Genomic DNA, 16,711 nt, shown 5'->3' with positions numbered 1-16,711 from the left:
TTTTTTTTATTAATCATATACAATCCTTAACTTCCTTTGTCAGCCACTGTTCACTGACTATTTTGGGGGTAGAACGTATAAGAACGTATAATGTCCTATATAATTGCAGTAAGACTCCTTTATACTTACATTTCAATCCCTTTGGAACAAAACCTACATATCATTTATAATATAAAATAAAAACAGAAAAGGTTGGAAAAACTCAGCAGATCTGGCAGCATCTGTGGAAAGACAAACTGGGTTAATGTTTTGAGTCCATATGACTCTTCTTCAGATCTCTGTGCAGGACTGAAGGAGTGCTGCACTGTCAGAGGGTCAGTACTGAGTGAGTGCTACACTGTCAGAGGGTCAGTACTGAGGGAGAGCTGCATTGTCAGAGGGTCAGTACTGAGGGAACGCTGCACTGTCGAAGGGTTTACTGAGGGAGAGCTGCACTGTCGGAGGGTCAGTACTGAGGGAGTGCTGCACTGTCAGAGGGTCAGTACTGAGGGAGTGCTGCACTGTCTGAGGGTCAGTACTGAGGGAGTTGCTGCACTGTCAGAGGGTCAGTACTGAGTGAGTGCTGCACTGTTGGAGGGTCTACTGAGGGAGTGCTGCACTGTCAGAGGGTCAGTACTGAGGGAGTGCTGCACTGTCGGATGTTAAACTGAAACCTTGTCTGCCCTCTCAAATGGATGTCAAAGATCCCCTGACAGTACTCAAGGGAGTTCTGTCTGGTGTCTTGGCAAACATTTATCCCTCAACCGACATCATTAAAAATAGGTTATCTGGGTCATTATTACGTCAAATTTTGTGGGGGCTTGCTGTGCACAAATTGGCTGCTGCATTTCCCATGTTGCAACAGTGACGACATTTCAAGTATACTTCATTGGCTACAAAGCGCTTTGGGGAGTTCTGAGGATGTGAAAGGCACTATAGAAATGCAAACTCCTTCTTTATTAGTGAAAAAGGTTTTAAGGAGCATTTTGGAAAGGCGCAGGGATTTAGGGAAAGAGTTCCATTCCACAGAGCGGGACTGAAACATAGAAATACATAGAACTTAAGGTAATCAGCTGAGTTTGTAATGTGGCTCATTTGTACTTGCTATAAGTGACATAGTTCATACACAGGGACCTGTTTTCTGCAATCAAAAGGAATATGATCATGCCGTGAGGCTTTTTTGAATTACCCGGGAGCTTTGGGAGCCTGGAGTTTCCCTGTGGCTTTCTCCATGGCAACGCCTCGGCCAATCAGCGCCGACTTGCCAACCAATCAGCACCCTTTTCTCCTGCGGTATAAATTGTTCTGATGGTTTGAAATTTGACATTCTTGTGTTTGTCCTGATGAGTGCAAGATGAAAAGGTTTAGCAACATGGCTCTTTTCAGCGATATACAACATGGAGACATGTCATTGAGCCTAACTATTGTGTATCAGAGTTTACCCTTCATGCGAAAAATAATTCAAATTGTACTTACACTCCCCTTGCCGCCCAATTCCATTGTCCCTTTATCCCCTTTCTCTTTATCTCATCTTATTATGAATGTTGACATAGTTTCTGCCTCCATCTCAAAGCTTGGAAGTCAACTGCAAAGCCTCACAGTGCACTGGGTGAGATGGTTGCGTCTGTCCTCGGTTCCAAATGACCAACATTTCAGTGCGGAGGAGAGTATATCTGGACCAATTCTTCCTGTCTCAGCTAGCAAGTCCAAAATTACGCAGACAAACTACATTCAGATGAGGATTATCTGGCAACAGGTCAAGAACCACACATGGTTTCACAAAGCAGAGAGGGAGAGAGAGCTGGTCAGGGTAGCCTTCCGTTCTCAATCTTTCCCCAACAAAACTGCACACAAAACTCACAGGTTCAAACTTAATGTTTGACTCTGCCATGTAATCACCATGCTATACCTGTCCTGGGAGTGTTTGATGGGGACGGTGTAGAGGGAGCTTTACTCTGTATCTAACCCCGTGCTGTACCTGTCCTGGGAGTGTTTGATGGGGACAGTGTAGAGGGAGCTTTACTCTGTATCTAACCCCGTGCTGTACCTGCCCTGGGAGTGTTTGATGGGGACAGTGTAGAGGGAGGTTTGCTCTGTATCTAACCCCGTGCTGTACCTGTCCTGGGAGTGTTTGATGGGGACAGTGTAGAGGGAGCTTTACTCTGTATCTAACCCCGTGCTGTACCTGTCCTGGGAGTGTTTGATGGGGACAGTGTAGAGGGAGATTTACTCTGTATCTAACCCCGTGCTGTACCTGCCCTGGGAGTGTTTGATGGGGACGGTGTAGAGCGAGCTTTACTCTGTATCTAACCCCGTGCTGTACCTGTCCTGGGAGTGTTTGATGGGGACAGTGTAGAGGGAGATTTACTCTGTATCTAACCCCGTGCTGTACCTGTCCTGGGAGTGTTTGATGGGGACAGTGTAGAGGGAGCTTTACTCTGTATCTAACCCCGTGCTGTACCTGTCCTGGGAGTGTTTGAGGGGGACAGTGTAGAGGGAGCTTTACTCTGTATCTAACTCCGTGCTGTACAACCCTCACTTCAATGAACAGAAAAATCCAGGAAAATGTTTGCCTAAAGGAAATAGGTACATTGAAAGCTCTTTTGCAAATGGTGAATCACTGTTTTGAATATCCCTCCTGGAACAGGACTATCTTTGAATAATAAACCGTTTTGTTCCTAGGTGAAGAAAATAACATGAAAAGCTCAGGCAAATGTTTCACCATCAAATCCTGGGGCTTTTTCAATCCTTTAGAATTTCCATATCTCTTTTTGTCTGTCTGGCTCTTAACTCTGGCTTGGGGATGGCTTCTGCCCTCTCTGTTCCTCTTGTGCCCAAACTATCGTTGTTCCTATTTCCGAACTTGTTCAGTTCTGTGTTTTACACGTGGAAGATGATTTATCATCACCAGTGGGGCACCAGAAAGAAAGGACCAGTGTGCATTTATATAGCACCTTTTACAACCACATGACATTCCAAAGCGCTTTACAGCCCGACTAAGTACTTTTTGAAGTGTATTTACGAATGTAATGTAGGAAACACCGTGGCCCGATTATGCACAGCAAGCTCCCACAAACAGCCCATCTATTTCTCGGTGATCTTTCCCAGGACACCGAGCAGAACCCCCCATGGTCTTCACGAAAATGGCTGTGGGATTTTGCTCCATCCACATGAGAGGGCAGATGGGGCTTTGGTTTGACATCTCATCTAAAAGTCACCATCAACAGTACAGCACTCCTGCAGTACTGGCACTGGAGTGTCAGCCTGGATTTTTGCTTAAGTCTTGGGATATTGGGGTGACACAGGCATCATGGTAATGTGATGAGATTAGTAATCCAGAGGCCCAGGATAATGCTCTGGGGTCCTTTGCTTAAATCCCACCATGTTTTAATTCAATTAATAAAATCTGGTCCAGTTGGGGGTTCCTGAAGCTGCTGGTTCCACCCACCCCCACCTCCCCCCCACCTTCAGAAGGCCAGATGTACTGAGGCTAATTGTGGTGTCGAAATGCCGTGACAAACTCAATCAGTACTGACCAGGGCTGTAACTTTATATCAAATGTACAGCACAGGACCAGGCCATTTGACCCAGCTGGTCCATCCTGGTATTTACACCCCACACAAGCCTCCTCAGCAGCAGCACCCCCCCCACCCACCCCCCCACAACCCACCTCCATTTCCTATCAACTGATTCTTCTATTTCTTTCTCCCTCATGTGTTTATCCAGTTCTCCTTGAAAGACCTGGACAACATACACTAGGCAGGAGAAGAGGCTGAACAGTTTCCACCTTTGCTGTCTCAGACATATCCTCAACATCTCTTAGCAGCACAAGGTCACCAACTTAGAGGACCTTCAGTGCGCTAATTCCGTCAGCGCACACTCATTGCTAAACCAACGACGCTTACGCTGGCTCCACCACGCTCATCGGAGGCTGCCATGACAGTGTGGGGCTTCAGAGCCACACCAGGCGATGCTTAGCACAGAGCTGACCACCACAGCGCACATCATTGTCTTATGAGATGGAAGGTGCCACCCTTAAATGTCTACACTATTCACCTCAATCACCCCCTGCGACAGCGAGTTCCACATTCCCCCCACTATCTGGGTAAAGTAGTTTCTCCTGAATTCCCTATTGGATTTTACAAAAATTATTAATTCACACGATGTGAGCATCGCTGGCTAGGCCAGCATTTATTGCCCATCCCTAATTGCCCCTTGAGAAGGTGGTGGTGAGCTGCCTTCTCGAACCGCTGCAGTCCCTGTGGTGTAGGTACACCCATAGTGCTGTTAGGGAGGGAGTTCCAGGATTTTGACCCAGCGACAGTGAAGGAACGGCGATATATTTCCAAGTCAGGATGGTGAGTGACTTGGAGGGGAACTTCCAGGTGGTGGTGTTCCCATGTGTCTACTGCCCTTGTCCTTCGAGATGGTAGAGGTTGTGGGTTTGGAAGGTGCTTTCGAGGGACCTTTGGTGAGTTGCTGCGGTGCATCTTGCAGGTACACACTGCTGCTACCATGCGTCGGTGGTGCAGAGAGTGAATGTTGAAGGTAGTGGATGCGTTGCCAATCAAGCGGGCTGCTTTGTCCTGGATGATGTCGAGCTTTTGAGTGTTGATGGAGATGCCTGGAGAATATTCCAAGAAACCTGGTCTCCCAGAAGGCCCCTTATGTGAGCTTAAAAACAGCTGGTCATGAAACATCTTGAAAATGACATGTGTGGAACACTTCCAAAGCGGTATGAAATTCCTCTGTTGTGACTTCCCATTTGGGAACTGCTGTCTCGCAACCATGTGTCTTTATATAAAATATTAAGACACAACACCATACCACAGGAAACATTTCACAATGTGCCAAGTTCTGGGACTGTTTCCAACCAGCAGGTGTCCATCACAGCACAATCCCAAATCCACTTCCCTCCGTTCTCCTCCAGAAAGCTCCTCTCTCTTTTGTTGGGGATTACCATTGTCTTGGCGCTCACAGGATGTTCAACCATGCGTTGCATCACAACCAAATCCAACCCTGTCCTCCTCCTGCTCTTCGCTTATCAGCAAGACTCCCTTCAGAAAATCAGGAGTCACCTTCTCAATTCGGACTGTTCCAAGATTAAATTGACTTTGAGAGAATCCCCGATGATTTAATCCTGAAAAATGGTGGAGGGAAAATTCTGAAGGACCCTGGACCTTGCTGCCCACGGGTGTGGTGGGTCAACGATTTCAAACAGAAATTGGATGGGCACTTGAGGGAAATAAACCTGCGGGGCTACAGGAAGAGTGTGTGGGAGTGGGAGTGATGGGACTGCTCTAATGAGAGCCAGCATGGACTTGATGGGCTGAGTGGCCTCCTTCTGTGTCATAATAATGACTCTATGACTCTAAAGACTATGTGGTTTGAGATAGCTTGACTTACATAAGAACATACGGGTAACAAGAACATAAGAGATAGGAGCAGGGGTCGGCCATTCAGCCTCTTGAGCTCTCTCCGCCATTCAATAAGATCGTGGCTGATCTGACTGTGGCCGCACCTCTGCTTTCCTGCCTGTTCCCCTTAACTCTTGACTTCCTCGTCGATCAAAAATCTGTCTAACTCAGCCTTGAATATGTTCAGTGACCCAGCCTCCACTGCTCTCCGGGGAAGAGAATTCCAAAGACAAATGACCTTTTTGGGAGGAGAAGTTCCTCTTCATCTCCGTTTTAAATGGGAGACCCCTCATCTTTAAACTGTGTCCCCCAGTTCTAGATAACCCCACCAGGGGAAGCACCCTCTCAGCAACCCACACTGTCAAACCCCCTCAGGATGTTATATATCTCAGGAAGGTCGCCTCTCATTCTTCTGAAGTCCAATCTGTAAACCTCTACCTGCTCAACCCTTCCTCATGATACAACGCAGCAAGTGGTTCGGGTCTGGAGTGCCTGAGAGTGTGGTGGAGGCAAGTTCAACTGAGGCTCTCAAAAGGGAATTGGATTGTGACCTGAAAAGGAAGGGTTATGGGGAGCATGCGGGAGAAATGGCATTAGGTGTTTTCCTCTTTCTGAGAGCTAGTGCAGACACGATGAGCCAAACGGCCTTCTCCTGTGCTGTGACAATTCTGTGATTCCGTGAATCCCTTCAGTCCGTTCAGCCCATCGAGCCCATGCTGGCTCTCAGTGGAACAATCCAGTCAGTCCCATTTCCGCACCCCACCTCCCCCCCACACCCCCACCACCCGCCCACTCTATCCCCGTATCCCTGAAGGTTTATTTCCCTCAGCTGCCCATCCAATTTCCTCCTGGAAATCATTCGTCGTCACCTCTTCCAACACTCTCCGAGGCGGAAAGTTCCAGGATTCTTTCGAATTTCCCCTCTCCCGTCTCTCAGGATTAGAATACTGGGCTTTTCAAGGACATGTCGCCACATTATAAGACCATAAGACATAGGAGCAGAAATTAGGCCATTCGGCCCATCGAGTCTGCTCGGCCATTCAATCATGGCTGAAAGGTTTCTCAACCCCATTCTCCCACCATCTCCCCATAACCTTTGATCCCCTTACCAATCAAGAACCTATCTATCTCGGTCTTAAATACACTCAATGACCTGGCCTCCACAGCCTTCTGTGGCAATGGATTCCATAGATTCACCACTCTCTGGCTGAAGAAATTTCTCCTCATCTCTGTTCTAAAAGGTCTTCCCTTTACTCTGAGGCTGTGCCCTCGGGTCCTAGTCTCTCCTACTAATGGAAACATCTTCCCCACGTCCACTCTATCCAGGCCTTTCAGTATTCTGTAAGTTTCAGGACTTACAGTTTCAGGACAGTTTTATTATGGGAAGGATGTGATTGCACTGGAGGGGGTGCAGAGGAGATTCACCAGGATGTTGCCTGGGTTGAAACATTTAAGTTATGAAGAGAGGTTGGATAGACTTGGGTTGTTTTTGTTGGAGCAGAGAAGACTGAGGGGTGACCTGATCGAGGTGTACAAGATTATGAGGGGCATGGACAGGGTGGATGGGGAGCAGCTGTTCCCCTTAGTTGAAGGGTCAGTCACGAGGGGGCATAAGTTCAAGGTGAGGGGCAGGAGGTTTAGGGGGGATGTGAGGAAAGACTTTTTCACCCAGAGGGTGGTGATGATCTGGAATGCGCTGCCTGGGAGGGTGGTGGAGGCGGGTTGCCTCACATCCTTTAAAAAGTACCTGGGTGAGCACTTGGCACATCATAACATTCGAGGCTATGGGCCAAGTGCTGGTAAATGGGATTAGGTAGGTAGCTCAGGTGTTTCTCACAGTGTCGGTGCAGACTCGATGGGCCGAAGGGCCTCTTCTGCACTGTGTGGTTCTGTGATCTTCTTGGAAGAAGCTGAAAAGCGAACTTCCTTCCCCTCCACCCTCCCTCGTGAAACAACCTCTTCACCTCGGGAGTCAGTCCGGTTAATCTCCTCTGAAATGAGTTGGGGAAACTTGCCCCAGTTCCCTCCTCCCTGGCAGAACAGTTTTGTGGTGTTTTTTCCACCCTCCCCCCCCCACCACAGGATGGTGACAGGACACCTTTAAGAGGCTCCCCGCTGCTATGGAAACGGGCTATGAAAATCAAACAGGTGCTGTTTCCTTTCCCCGTGTTCTCGGAAGCCGTCTCTGCGCAGCAGGCAGAGCGGGAATGACTAAGCAGTCAGCTGGCCACTTGAGGGTACGTGTGACTTTATCACTCGATAATGTTTCCCTGCTCGCTGGGTGTGGCAGTCCGTGCAGCTCCCAGGTCCTAGTGCCCGTCACATGAATGCCCACCCTTAAAACATTGCCCTCAGCAGAGAGGTCAACGACTGGGGTGGTGGTGGTGGCGGGCGGAAGGTGTGGTGGGTGGGTGGGGGGGGAGCAGAGATTTAAACTGACCGACGGAAGGATCAGGGGGGTGTTGAAAGGGTGGTAGTTCAGGAAACGCTCAACGCATTGGAAAACAGGTTTCGGATACGCACCGAGGAGCTGTGACCCACAGGGCTCGAGCTGGAAAGTGAAATTAGGCTGGTTGGTTCTTTATGAGAAAGACATAAGAAATGGGAGCAAGAGTAGGCCATTCAGCCCGTCAAGCCTACTCCACCTTTCAACTGGATCATGGCTGATTGCTTGAGTTCAACGCCACTTTCCTGCCCCCTTTCCCTTTTCTTTTGATTTCCAAACATCTCAGCCAGCACAGACATGATGGGCAGAATGGCCTTGTCCTGCACCCTAAATATTTTTTTACAAAGCCATTCTTATTGACCAAGTGATTTTCTGCCACTCAGACCCACAATTCCAAATTACAGCCTTCGTACAACAAGGACCAGCTGGGCTAAAATTGTTCCTGCTTCTGTCAAAAGCTTGTGGATTGAGCCCTGTTACTGGCTTGAGGACATAATATAGGGTGATACTTTCAGAGAGTCAGCCTGGCCTCCTGTGCATTGCTCATTTTAATCACTCGACCATTGGTGATCGTGCCTTCAGTTGTCTGCACCCTAAGATCTGGAATTCCTTCCCTAAACCTCTCCACCTTCCACCACCTCTCCTCCAGTGTCCTATCTCGCACCAAGTCCTGTTCACCCATCGCTCCTGTCTTCACGGACCTACATCGGCCCCCCCATTAAGAAATGGACTCAATTTGGAAATCCTCCTCCTTGTTTTCAAACTCACCCCTCCCTATCTCTGTAACCTCCTCCAGCTCCACAACCCTCCAAGCCACTTACCATCCTGACTTGGAAATATATCACCATTCCTTCACTGTCACTGGGTCAAAATCCTGGAACTCCCTCCCTAACAGCACCGTGGGTGTTCCTACACCACATGGACTGCAGTGGTTCAAGAAGGCGGCTCACCACCACCTTCTCAATAAGATCACCTCTCATTCTTATAAACACCAATGAGTATAGGCCCAACCTGCTCAACCTTTCCTCATAAGACAAACCCTTTCATTCCAGGAGTAAGCCATCTATGAACCCACAGCCCACACTGACATCTTCTATTGACATCATTTCCACCCAGTCATCCTCAAGGACAGAGTCATCCTTGATACGAGAGATTGCAATTATTGGGACCATGGAGGTGGGGTGCGTAGTGTTGGATAGTCGTGTGATGAATCCTTCAAGAATACAACCAAGCAGAGCTGGCAACCGTGTGGTCAGACCATGTTTAATGCACTGCGTCCAGTTCTGGCCATTCTGACACATTCAGAGTTCCACAAAGCTCATCGCTCACATTGGAGTTAAAAATCTGATTAACTAATTTTCAGCTAGGAAAGGAATTGATCCGAGACGAAACATTACAAAGGCATCAGGTAGTAATTGGAATGGAACAGGTAATTCCAGAACAATTTAAGGGATGAGGGGCTTCAGTTATGTGGAAGTGTTCAAAATCATTTAATGGTTTTGTTTAGAGTGGATAAGGAGAAACCGTTTCCATTGGCAGGAGGGTAGGTAAACACAGATTTAAGATAATTAGGCCAAGCCACAGAAAGGAGTGTACCAGTGATTGGGAAGGGCAGTGTGTGAAATTAGTTACAGATGGACTGAACATTAATTGGACCGGTGATTGTTACTCAGTTTCTGCTGTTTGTAAATGGGTCAAGCCGGATGTTGGATCAGGACAGGACCACAATATCCCACCCCAACACCGCCCCCCCCCCCTCCTCCCCACCACCCCCCCCGCCCACCAACAAAGGTGATGCTGCAATGGTTCAATAGCTGCAACACCTACCACTCTTTGCTAACACATGAAGAATGGGCTCTCAGTCAAGGTTCCAAAGATACCTAGAATGAGTAAGTTGTCCTGGGATGATACACATACAAAAACAAACACACAGCTTCACTGGAAGCTGTCAGGCACAGGGGTTTGGTGCTGATTCTACTACTCCACACCCCGATAGGGCCAATTGTAACAACCTCTTCATTCCTCAGGTAACTGAGTACAGAGTGAAAAGGAACTTGCCTGGCCTTTTATGGCTCAAATTTAGCAATAAAGAAAGACTTGCATTTCTATAGCACCTTTCATGACCACCAGATGACTCAAAGTGCTTTACAGCCAGTGAAGTGCTTTTGCAGTGTATTGTGACATTGTAATGTGGAAAATACAGCAACCGATTTGCGTACAGCAAGCTCCCACAATCATCATTGTGATAGTGATCAGATAATCTGTTTGGTGATGCTGATTGAGATATAAATATTGGCCAGGACACCACTCCTGCTCCTCTTTAAAGTGACGTCACAAGATCTTTTACATCACATGGGATAGCAGACAGGGCCTCGGTTTAAAGTCTCTCCTTGGGGTTGCACCTCTGACAGTGCAGCACACCCTCAGTACTGCATCAGAGGGCAGAACCTTCGGCACGGCTCGGCAAGGGAATACTCAATAAACGGAAAGATATTGAGAGGGGTTGAAGAAGTGGGAGACCTTGGAGTGCATGTTCACAGGTCCTTGAAGGTGGACAAGGTGGACAAGAAATCATACGGAGTGCTTTCCTTTATTGGGCGAGGTATTGAATACAAAAGCAGGGGTGTAATGATGGAACTGCATAAAACGCTGGTTAGGCCACAGCTGGAATTTTGTGTACAGTTCTGGTCACCACGTTATAGGAAGCACATAATTACTCTGGAGAGAGTGCAGAGGAGATTTACAAGAATATTGCCCGGGCTTGAAAATTGCAGCTACGAGGAGAGATTGGATAGATTGGGGTTGTTTTCCTTAGAACAGAGGAGGCTGAGGGGTGACCTAAGTGAGTGTACAAAATTATGAGGAGCTGAGATAGGGTAGACAGGAAGGACCTGTTTCCCCTAGCTGAGGGGTCAATTCCCAGGGGGCATAGATTTAAGGTGATTGGTATAAGGATTAGAGAGGACATGAGGAAAAGCTTTTTCCACCCAGAGGGTGTTGAGCATCTGGAATTCACGGCCTAAGTTGGTGGTTGAGGCTGAAACGCTCAACTCATTTAAAAGCTACCTGGATCTGCATCTGAAGCACTGTAACCTGCAAGGCTATAGACCAGGTGCTGGAAAGTGGGATTAAAATGAGCGGCTAGTTTCTTTTGTCTCTTTTTGGCTGGTGCAGACATGATGGGCTGAATGGCCTCTTTCTGCACCATAACTTTTGTATGGTTCTATGGTTTGTCTACTTTATCTAAACTAGTCATCCATCATCTTATCCCCCTCTATCAAATCTCCCCTCAATCTCCTTTGCTCCAAGAGGAACAGCCCCAGATTCTCCAGCCTAACCCTGTCGATAAAACCCCCTTGTCCCTGGAACCGATCTGGTAAGTCTCCTCCGCACCCTCTCAGGGACCCTCACATCCTCCCTAAAGCTTGGTGACCAGAACTGGACACAATCATCTAGTTGTGGCCTCACCAGAGCTTTATAAAGGTTCAGTGTAAGTTCCCTGCTTTTGTACTCAATACCTCTATTGGTATTGATATGCTTTCCTACCCACTCTTTTATTATGTCCTGCCACCTTCAGAGACCTGTGTACATGAACCCCAAGGACCCTCTGTCCCAGGTCACTCTCCAGAACTGTGCCATTTGGTCTATATTGCTTCTCCCTATCCCTCTGCTAAAATGCATCACCTGATACTCTCTGTATTAAATTCCATCTGCCACTTGTCTGCTCATTCTGCTAGCCCATCTATCTAGCATGTGCGGCCTATTTTAAATAATAAACCTAACCGAATGAATGCATGAAATACCCACCTGTGTTTTGTAAAGCGGTGGTCCTGGTTTTTAAAAAAATATTCCTTCATGGGATGTGGGCATCACTGGCAATGCCAACATTGATCATCTGATTCCTAAACCTCCCAAGAAGGTAGTGGTGACCATTGAATGGTCCACCTGACTCACTTCAGAGGGCAGTGACTGCCTGGCTCCCTCAGAGACTCCATGACTATTCGTGATGGGGATATCGCTAAAGCCAACCCTGCTCCATCAAATATATAAGGAGCAGGGAACACCAGCTCCCTATCTACAACCTCGATTACCTTTTGCCCCGCTAACTAAACCCCTACACCCGAGATGTCGGAAACTGGGGCATCTTGTGTCAGCAAGGGGTGTGGTGGGGAGGAGTTGTGGGGGAGGTAGGGGGAATCATTAGGACTCTCAGCACCTTGTTATCACCCAGGGCCATGAGCAGATCTGGAACCAGATTAATACTAAATAGTATTTAGTATCTGAAAGATTGGACATGCTACTTTTACTCTAGAAAAGAGAAGGTTAAAGAATTCTTCAAGTGTATGGAAGGGTAGATGAAGAGATGTTTCCACTTGTGGGCAAGACCAGAACTAGGGGCCATAAATCTGGGTGATGGTGGTGTGTTATAGATCACTCAGGAGTCTGAGTTGCTATAGTAACAAGCACTTTTTTACATGCATGTTGTAGCCTGGAGATGTGGAAAGTGATGGTAGGGGGTCCAATTTCTTTCCTCTATTCTATTACTTTCCCTCCCATGTGTTTATCCAGCTTCCCCTAACTGAGTGAGTCATTAACCTATGGAATAGGCTCCCTTGGGAGATGGTAGAAGCAGTTAGTGCTGCTTCATTCACCTGCAATGGCTTCTGTTCCTGCTCCCGCATCATTACCTCTGGTGTCCACTAAGGATCTACCCTTGGCCGCCTCCTATTTCTCATCTACGTTCTAACCCTCGGTGACATGGCTGACCAGCAATCTCTCCCACTCTTACCACCTGCCATTGGTGTGTATCAGAAGGATTTGCAGGTTGATCCTCAACCTGTTTGGTCACTTTATGAACAGACCTTCCATGACCATCAAATCCTGGAGTGGGACTTGAATCTGGAGCTTCTGGCTCAGAGACAGGGACTCTACCCACTGCACCACAGGACCTCCAGGTATAAAATAGTCACCAATAAATCCAATTCAGAGAAACTTCTTTACCCAGTGAGTGGTGAGAATGTGGAACTTGCTACCACAGGGAGTGGTTGAGGTGAATTGTGCAGACATATTTAAGGGGAAGCTGGATAAACACATGAATGAGAAAGGAATAGAAGGATACGGTGATATGTTTTGAAGTAGAGAGGGAGGAGGCTTGTGTGGGACATAAACACTGGCATGGATCAGATGGGCCAAATGGACAGTTTCTGTGCTGCAAATACTGTGTAATCCTAGGTCTCATTTTGCATTGAGATCTGTGTGAAGGGCCGTGTGCCTTACTGGTCCCCTTGAAATTGAGAGTAACTTACAGCATGGACTGGGAAGGGTTAACTGCTGAGGCCTTCCCTGTATGACTGAATTCCGCGCTACGTATTTACCCAGTGAGTTGTCAAGAGAGCTGAAGAAACTTCTGGAATGAGCAGGACATTTTAATATTATTGCTGCCTCCTCGTCACTGTTAAACCAGGGTATCTGCAACAGAAGTACTTTCTGATCCATTCCGATAGAACATTGGGTACTGTTCTCATCAGCACAGCACAGCAGCACAGAGAGGTTATTGCAGCTATCAGGAGGATACAGAAGAGAGAAACGAACAATGATTAAGGGGTTGGAGGGATTGGATTATGAGAAGCGACAATGTAAAATTGGTCACATTCTCCCTGTGAAATGGAGGTTGAGAGGTGATATGATTGCTGTTTTGGGACACTGCAGGGACTAGATATTCTATACTGTAGCAAGTTTTGTCCAGAACAGCAGATCCAGATGATACGCCCTGTGCTCGAAGGGAGAGGTAAATTCAAAATCAGTCTGTGGAAACAATACATCGTTCAGTTGCATTAAGTTCACAGCACAGAAACAGGCCATTCAGCCCAACTGCTCTGTGCTGGTGTTTATGCTGCACATGAGCCTCCTCTCACCCCCTCTTCATCTCACCCTATCAGCATGTCCTTCTATTCCCTTCTCTCCCATGTGTTTATCCAGCTTCCCCTAACTGAGTGAGTCATTAACCCATGGAACAGGCTCCCTTGGGAGATGGTAGAAGCAGTTAGTGCTTTTCATCCACCTGCAATGGCTTCTGTTCCTGCTCCCGCACCATTAACTCTGGTGTCCACTAAGGATCTACCCTTGGCCGCCTCCTATTTCTCATTTACCTTCTGCCCTCGGTGACATCATCCAAAAACATAATGACCCAGATTTCACACTTACTGAGCGAACTATACTCAGCTCTATGTCACCACCTCCTCTCTTGATCTCTCCACTGCCTTTAATTTGATGCATTGCTTGTCAACGCTAAGTACTGGATGAGCAGAAATTTCCCTCAACTATTATTGGGGAGACAGAAGCCATTGCCTTCAGTCTCAGCCACAAACTCCATTCCCTCACCACCAGCTCCATCCCTCTCCCTGGCAACTGTCTGAGGCTGAATCGGACCATTTGCAAAGTTGATGTCCCAGGGATGAACTTCTGACCGAATATCCCTGCCATCGCTAAAACCAATCCTTTCAACTCTGTAACAGCACCTTTTTAAAATTCGTTCATGGGATGTAGCTTCGCTGGCTAAGTCAGCATTCATTGCCCATCCCTATTTGCCCCTGTGGTGGTGAGCTGCCTTCTTGAACCGCTGCAGTGGTGTAGGTACATCCACAGTGCTGTTAGGGAGGGAGTTCCAGGATTTTGACCCCAGCTGCAACTCATCTTCTGCTGAAACCCTCATCGATGAGCTTGTTACTTCTAGGCCATTCCATTGCTCCCCTGGTCACTGTACAAAACTCTTCTCACTGTATCCTAGTGCAAACCAAGTCTTTGTTTTCCCATCACCTCCTGTGCTCGCTGACCAACATTGGCTCCTGGTCTTGCAACACCTCGATTATAAAATTCTCATCCTGGTATTCAGATCACCCCTCCCTGTCTCTACAACCTCCTCCAGCCCCACAACCCTATGAGATCTCTGCACTCCTCCAATTCTGGCCTCTTGCACATCACCAATTTTCTTGGCTCCACCATTGGCAGCTGTGCCTTCAGCTGCAAGGTTCAAAGCTCTGGGATCCACTCCCTGAACAGCTCCACCTCTCTCTCTCTTCTTTAAGATGTGCCTTAAAGGCTACCATTTTGATTAAGCTCCCGAGCACAGTCTCAGAATAAGGGGTCGATCATTTAAGACTGTCATGAGGAGAAGAAGGGTGGTGAATCTTTGGAATTCTCTACCCCAGAGGGTTGTGGATGCTCCATTGTTGAACACATTTAAGGCTGGGATGGACAGATTTTTGGACACTCAGGGAATTAAGGGAAATGGGGAGTGGGCAGGAAAATGGAGTTGAAGGATCAGCCTTGATTGTATTGAATGGGGGAGTAGGCTCGATGGGCTGTACAGCCGACTCCTGCTCCTATTCTTGTGTTCTTGTGTTATCTTCCCTAATATCGTCTTATGTAGCTCAACGTCACAATTCTGAGGGGGAGACTTGCCAGGGTAAATGCTGAGACGATGCTTCCCCTCGTGGGAGAATATGAAACTGGGGCCACAGTTTCAAATTAAGGGGTCTCCCATTTAAGACGGACACGAGGAGGAATTTCTTCTCTCAGAGGTCGATAGCGATTGGAACTCCCTCCCCCAGAGAGCAGTGGAGGCTGGGTCATTGAATATATTCAAGGCTGAGTTAGACAGATTTTTGATCGACAAGGGGGTCAAGGCATATGGGGGACAGGAAGGATAGTAGAGTTAAGGCCACAATCAGATCAGCCATGATCTTATTGACTGGAGGCTAAATGGGCCGAATGGCCGAGTCATGTTCCTATTTCATAGGTTCTTATGCCAAATGTTGTTTGGTAACACTCCCTTGAAGCACACTGGGACATTTAACTATGGCAAAGACACCATATTTTGTTGTTGTATTTGTTCATAGAATTACAGAACATAGAAAGGAGTCCATTCAGCCCACTGTACCTCTGCCAGCCCTTTCCCAGCATCCCAACAAAATTTCCATTTCAATTTCTTTTTGGGTTGTGGAGCTGGAAGAGGTGACAGAGATAGGGAGGGGGTGAGGTCATGAAGGGAGCTGAAAATGAGGATGAGAATTTTAAAATCGTGGCGTTGCTTAACCGGGAGCCAATGTGGGTGAGGAAGCACTGGGGGTGGGGGGGTGGTGATGGGTGAACGGGATTCGGTGTAAGGACAAGAGCTGCAGACGTTTGGATGACGGCAAGTTTCTGGAGAGTGCAAGGTGAGAGGCCTTCCTGGACGGCATCGGAATAGCCAAAAAAAAATGCTGGAAATGCTCAGCAGGTCGGGCAGTATCTGTGGATCAGAGAAACAGAGGTAACGTTTCAGGGTGATAACTTTTGATCATTACACATCCATTCTGGCCTCCATGTGACTCCGGACCCACAGCCGTGGGTGACTGGCCTAGCAAGCCACTCAGCTCCAGGGCAATTAGGGATGGGCAAACAAACGCTGGCAGATGCTAACCCTAACAACACCCCCCCCCAACCTAACCCTTGCCAGCGTCTCCCACATCTCATGAAAGGAATTTTGACCATAAGTGCGCTTGCAATAGAGCACTGCAGTAAATGGGGGGGGGGGGGGGGGGGGGGGGGGTGGGTGGGGGGGTGGTGAGCCAAATTGGCAATTGCAAAAAAGGGAAACTGAAAAAAAGAGGCAGGTGGAGTCTTAGGACCATGCGGAGTTCCCAGCTTGGAGCTGTCAGTCAGCGCCAGTTGCAGGCGATCCCGGGGATTCGGGGGTTAAACCTGTGAGAATGAGATGCGTCCTTTTAAAACCAGAGAGAGAGAGAGAGAGACAGACAGACTGCCAAAAAAAACCACCCTGGATACCAGTCTCCAAATTCAACAGGAACTCCTCCAGATCTGGGATCCA

Source organism: Carcharodon carcharias, chromosome 11 (genome assembly GCF_017639515.1).
Source record: "Carcharodon carcharias isolate sCarCar2 chromosome 11, sCarCar2.pri, whole genome shotgun sequence".
Classification (NCBI taxonomy): domain Eukaryota; kingdom Metazoa; phylum Chordata; class Chondrichthyes; order Lamniformes; family Lamnidae; genus Carcharodon; species Carcharodon carcharias.
Note: the sequence above shows the minus strand (reverse complement) of the source record.